The following is a 6,361-nucleotide window of genomic DNA, read 5'->3' on the forward strand; positions in this document are numbered from 1 at the left end:
TGTCCCTATTGGCTCTCGCTGCGGTGGGAAAGGAAATGATGCGCTAATAGGCTTCTAATTACAGAGCCTTGTTCGATTCCGTTCTCAGAGTCGATTCTTACGAACTGTATGATTCAGCGATACAATAAAGAGAAGATAACAGCCATTGGCTAAATTCCTCATTATTGAATAATAGTTCTTTTTTCTTTCCCTTCTCTTTATTCTTTTTTTCTCTTTCTTTCTTGTTCTACCGTTTGACTTATTCCACTGATTTCCCATGCTTTGTATCTCCTGTTTTTTATTTATTCTTTTGGACAAATTTAAAATTACAGAGAGGAAAACGAGAAGTTGCTCGTACTGTTAGCGGTTTGTGTTTAATAATTATTGTATTATTAAGTATGTTATTATTAAGATTGATTTAGGTTTTCAGCAAATAAAAGGACGTGCAGAGGTGCTTGTGTTTTATTTATTGAAGACATAATTATAATAGGCCACATCTATTAAAGTCACCTGTAACATTATTTCTTGTCAATCAACATTTATGATTATGCTGAAATATGTATATTATTAATGACAGCTGCTGTTTTTATTGAAGAGGTGATTTTATGCCTTTTATTTAAATCTTAGGGCAAATTAATCATCATAAAACTACAATTATGTTTAAATTATAGAGACAATTACACTGTGGTCATCATACATAGACCAGCAATAACATTAAAACTACTTCCTTGTTTCTACTTTATTTTTCAAGTTTATTAGCTCCACTTACCACATACAATTACAGACAGTGGTCCATCTATTGCTCTGAATATATCAGCACACTCTTACCTGGTGTAATCAATGGATATATAAGGGCCACCATCAAGCAGGAATCACTTTTAAACACTTCAGTGTCACTGCTGCACTGAGAATAATCAACCAAACCAATATGTGGGCAGAATCCTTAAAGGACTAGAGGATGGCCAACAATACTGTGTAGCAACATATAAGCAGTCTCTCATTTACATGGCGGTAGATGTGTCTACAGAGTGATTAAAAACTCTGGTGTATTTGATTCACTACTGTCATCTAAACACACTGATAAGATGGACAATGACGGCACAAAAAATGGTTTTAATATTATGGCTGGTCTGTTTATAGCTAACTGTTGTTGTGACTGTTTAAAAAGAAACTGTATGAACCAGTTTTTCTGCAGAACTCGGTTTGATTCAGTGAGTCGGTTGATTGGTCTAAGAAAGGGAATCAATCAGATTGAACCGATTCATCCGCGAGTCGGTTGTCGGTTCATCCACGGTGTAGGAGGAGTGTAGTGGGTCGCTCTGTCGGACAGCGGATCACCTTTCAGTCAACGCGCCTTAGGCGGCTTTAATAGCGCTTTTTTTTCGGAGTGAGTGAACTTTATGGAAGCGGCAGCGTGGTGTTTGTTACCGGAGCCTGAGACGTTTATCTTTTTTAAGTGTTTTAAGGCGAGTTTAAGCCGTGTGTGAGAGACTTGTTCAGAGGAATGGACGCACCGCCGGCGCAGGACTAGCTGGGGTCGTCTTACCAGAAATAACTCGGACTTTTCTTTTTTTTTAAAGCACTTGGTGAATTCCCTGGGGTTTGTAAGTGAGGTAAGACTCATTCTCTGTGTCTGTGATCTGTGTTTGTGTTTAATCAGATCTCCTTCATGAAGAAGCCCTGTTTGTTTCTTGTGTTTTATTGGTTTTAGTGGCGACGCTGTTCTCAGACTCAGACTCTCTGTCTGCAGCAGTCATTAACTTGTGTTTGGCTGCTGTTCAGACTCTTAATGAATTCTGGGAGTTTGGGCTTTGCATTGAAATGTAGGTGTAATACTTCTGCTTGTACTCGCCATATAAAGAATACTGCTACATTTACACGTTATATCGCTAATAGTGATATTGTTTTTGTCAGTGCTACCTCAGTAATTTACTGCATTAGCCTTCACTCACACACTGTGCTTCTTTGTGAAGATGTTTGGTTCCATTAGACAGTGAAATTAGTTCAGCGTGTTTTATACACACATCCCCTTTAAATATTACCATCTTTATTCACTCACAGCTCTGTGCTGAGGTCTTAGGGCCCTGAGATAGTGATATATATTTAAACTAAAGCCTCCTCAGTGAGTGTGGGGCTGGTATAAAGTTCTATATAATCACAGTAAACACAGACTAATAATAATATAAAACACATCAGAAATATAAGATAATGTTTCTCTATAAAGCAGTGGGTGAGAGTGAGTTTGAAGAACAGTGTTTGGTTCAGATTCTCCTTATTATTTAAAATCATTATTGATTCACCACTAAAACTAGGCACTGGATGATCACCTCAAATAATACACACTCCACGAGGAGAGACTTGGACAAAGTTAAACACATTCACACACAGAGGATCACACTGGAGGAATGTGATTGGGTTTATTCTAATGAGGGGCGTTACTTGTTGTCTGTTTTTTCAGCAAATAAACACTTACTGCTCAGATACATAGCTTTTTAAATTGTTATCTCTGGTGTCTAACACTTTTGCACAGTAGTGTGTGTGTGTGTGATCAACAAAGAACTGGATAAATCCCTGGGCGTTGTGCTCACGTCGCCTGTCAGTGTCCAGCTCTGAAATCTTCTCAAGAAGACGTGTTAAAGTCGATTCTGCGGAGATCGTGTCAGATACAGAGAAATTCCTGAGTTTGGTGGAGAAGGAAGGTCCAGCTGATTGTGTTAATGTACTGTGTCTAAATTAAAGTGCACGCTGAGCAACAGCAACAAGCCTCAATGAAACCTCCAAAGAAAAACACAAATGTGAATAAAGTTCTATTCATCTTTATAAAAAGCTCACAGGACGTTTAAACCCCATTATACTGCACATTAATGCTTTAATATTATAATAATTGCCTGTTGACGGCAGTAGTGTTGGTGGTAGTTTAGTAGTTTGCATTATATGTAGATGACTTACAATATCTTTATAAAATACAAATAAATCTGTGCATTCAAGGTTTCACAGTGTTCTGCTCACTTCCTGAATTTAGTTTTACTGTCTCTTTAAATATAACGGCTGCTCATTTACATCGTCCTGTTTATTTATTATTTTCTAACTCTGTGAAAAGCCAGCTTAGTTGGTTCTTACTTTAAAACCACGTGGGTCAGCTGTGTGTAACTACTCTGGACATTAGTAAAGAGGGCTCATAATCGTACAGTGATTTAATGAGATTAATGTGTTTGGATCTCGCTGTTTGGTGGAAGTGGTTTTGCTGATGTTTGCAGACTGCCTGCAGGACGCAAGTGTGAGCCGGCCATCAATCGGCACCTTGTTATTGGGCCTTTGTCATGCGGCGCTGGACAGCGGGTTCGGTTCTCAGCCAGGCCGTGAGCGTCCATCAGCCCCATGCTGTGCCCTCGGCATTACAATAGCCTCAGACTGGGAGGGACGAGGGAAGGGAGAGACACGCACACCTCATTCATCGCTTAACACTTTAATTTCAGGGCCAGAGAGGTGTTGGCGAATGTGATTTGAGCTTTATTTATGAGGTCGGTGCGGTCTGACACTAGTTGGACATTAGTAGGAAATCAAGACAAAAGACAAACAGTGGTGCCACATTTAAAACACAAAAAATGTTTGGAATTTATGGAAGATATTTTAGTTTGACTTTTTTTGCACTGCTCTTTATTTAATGAAACATAATGTTGTTCATTGCTCTTTAGGTATTGAATATGTCCAAAAAATTAGTGAGGTGTGTTCTCCCTGTGTCTGCATGGGTTTCCTCCTGGTGACTGTCTGTGAGGAGTGTGGTGTGTTCTCCCTGTATCTGCGTGGGTTTCCTCCGGGTGACTGTCTGTGAGGAGTGTGGTGTGTTCTCCCTGTGTCTGCGTGGGTTTCCTCCGGGTGACTGTCTGTGAGGAGCGTGGTGTGTTCTCCCTGTGTCTGCGTGGGTTTCCTCCGGGCGACTGTCTGTGAGGAGTGTGGTGTGTTCTCCCTGTGTCTGCGTGGGTTTCCTCCGGGTGACTGTCTGTGAGGAGTGTGGTGTGTTCTCCCTGTGTCTGCGTGGGTTTCCTCCGGGTGACTGTCTGTGAGGAGTGTGGTGTGTTCTCCCTGTGTCTGCGTGGGTTTCCTCCAGGTGACTGTCTGTGAGGAGTGTGGTGTGTTCTCCCTGTGTCCGCGTGGGTTTCCTCCGGGTGACTGTCTGTGAGGAGTGTGATGTGTTCTCCCTGTGTCTGCGTGGGTTTCCTCCGAGTGACTGTCTGTGAGGAGTGTGGTGTGTTCTCCCTGTGTCTGCGTGGGTTTCCTCCGGGTGACTGTCTTATGAAACGTGTCTGTTCCAGTCTGTTTGGAAATTAATTCCAGAAGTGTATCAGCTGATATAGTTTAAACCCTCAGCTACTAATTAAGTTAAACAAAATGTGCTGAGTGTCCTTCGTTACTCCTAATCCACAGATTTTTATACGCGCATGTCAGCACTGCCTTCCTGAGGCTTATGTGTGTTTTTCTAAACATTTGCCTTTTTTCATTCTGTAACATAAAAGATTCCCATAAATATTTTGTAGAGGTTGGGTTTGGCTTCACATCATTCGTTTGGCTTAAAATTTAGCTTAATTCCAACAGCAGCTCGAACAGCCTCTCTGAAAACGAGATGTAATTCATGCAAACATTCATACGGAGGCTTTGAAGATTTGATTCCTCTAGCGGGGCCTTAAAGCCTGTTTGGTGAGTCTCCTTGTGTGTGTGTGTGTGTGTGTGTGAGAGAGTCTTTTGTGAAGAAAGGATTGGGGAAATTAGAATGTGTGTTGTTTGTAGGTTTTTGAGGGTTATATATTGAGTCAAAATGTGCCAATGTAAATGTTCTATTTTTTAATTTTCTGACTGCTCCAGTCTTAGCTCAGACAGGCGATTGTCCTCAGTCAGGCTTTGGCTGAGCTCCTGTAGTGGGCTGGGTTACGATGCGGGACCCACACAGTGCAGCTCTCCCATAAACTCATGCATTGTCTGCGTTTGTGATTATGAGCCAGGTGTTTGTGTATTTGTTCAGGAGGGGTCTGGTCAGGGATGTGTTCAGACAGGTTTTTCTGTGGAGAACGAGGCACGGCGTCACTGATGAACACGATAAGTGTTGTTAACAGTTCGTGTCTAAAATGTGAGGACAGAGGCCATTCAGAATCTCGGAGCAAGGCGTGATGGAACACTATGGATCGACCGTGTGGGTTTATTATAGAAAATTAGTTCTGCGTTCACAAACATGGATAACGTGCTGAGTGCATTACACAAGTGTTTTTTTGGATTTGAGGCTGTTTGTCTACTGCTTATTTTTAACACAAATATCTGTCCCCATATTAAAAATGAAGCTTTTTAAATGAACTCCCTGTTTGACGGACCCCAGGCTGTTAACGCTTATGGGCCCTGGTTAAAACCCATTTATAGCTGTGATGATTTATTGATTATTTTATGACAAAATGTAACAGCAATTAAGATTTATTTTCTCAGTGAAACTGCTACAGATCTTTGGCGTAGAAGCTGTATTTTACGCTGCAATTTTAACAGGTCCAATGTTAAATTTTGGTCACGATGTTCTTATAAATACAGTTTTTAACAATTTACATTTACATTTATGCATTTGGCAGACGCCTTTATCCAAAAGCGACTTGCTTTTGGAAGCAGGATCTAACATTCAAACTACAGCACGATTTCTACAGATATGTCGGGGAAGTAATCGTAAACGTGCATCAAAGATACTCTCGGAAGAGTTGGGTCTTCAAGGATTTCTTGAATGCAGAGAGGGTTCCTGTAGCTCTGTTAGTGCTCGGAAGCTCGTTCCACCAGCGTGGTACCAGAGATGAGAATAGCCTCGACTGACCTGTACGGGGGGTTGGTCGTGTTAGTTGGCGCTCCTTTGAGGAACGTATGGTTTTAAGAGTCTGTTGAGGAAGATGGGAGCAGAGCCAGTGAATGCTCTGAAGGTCATCATTAGTGATTTAAATTTGATGCGAGCAGCTAACGGTAGCCAATGCAGCTCAACTAATAGGGGCTTCCTAATTGTTGTTTGTCCCGTGTTGTGTTTTGACACTTTTATTTTGTATAAAGTGTACAGTAATAAGCCCCCAAAAACACACCAATTGTTTTGTTGCATGTTTTTAAATAAGAATGTACTTTATAAATAATGAATAACGTATAAAAGAATAAGAGAATGTAAAGCTGACGGAGGTGGAGGAAGTTGGGGGAGTTTTTCTTAACTAACTTTTTCGTTAACTAACTTACTACACACTTAATGTTACAAAAAACAGCAATGTGACGGAGACGCTAGCACAGCAAGATAACCATGTGAACTGAACGTTCGCTGGGCCACCTAGTGGCGGGTGGCGTAAGCTAACTCGTAACTCGGATTCCTCTCGAATCATAA

General features: G+C 41.1%; 1 protein-coding gene across 1 annotated transcript in view; it reads left to right on the plus strand.

The window, feature by feature from the left end:
* Positions 1 to 1,263: 1,263 nt before the first annotated feature.
* LOC136710466 (activin receptor type-1-like) overlaps positions 1,264 to 6,361 on the plus strand; it is a 50,035-nt gene continuing 44,937 nt past the window's right edge. The window contains exon 1 of the mRNA XM_066685983.1: positions 1,264 to 1,592. The gene's annotated coding sequence lies outside the window, so the exon portion shown is untranslated. The remainder of the gene's footprint in view (positions 1,593 to 6,361) is intronic.

This window comes from Hoplias malabaricus, chromosome 12, assembly GCF_029633855.1.
Source record: "Hoplias malabaricus isolate fHopMal1 chromosome 12, fHopMal1.hap1, whole genome shotgun sequence".
In the NCBI taxonomy this organism is placed as follows: domain Eukaryota; kingdom Metazoa; phylum Chordata; class Actinopteri; order Characiformes; family Erythrinidae; genus Hoplias; species Hoplias malabaricus.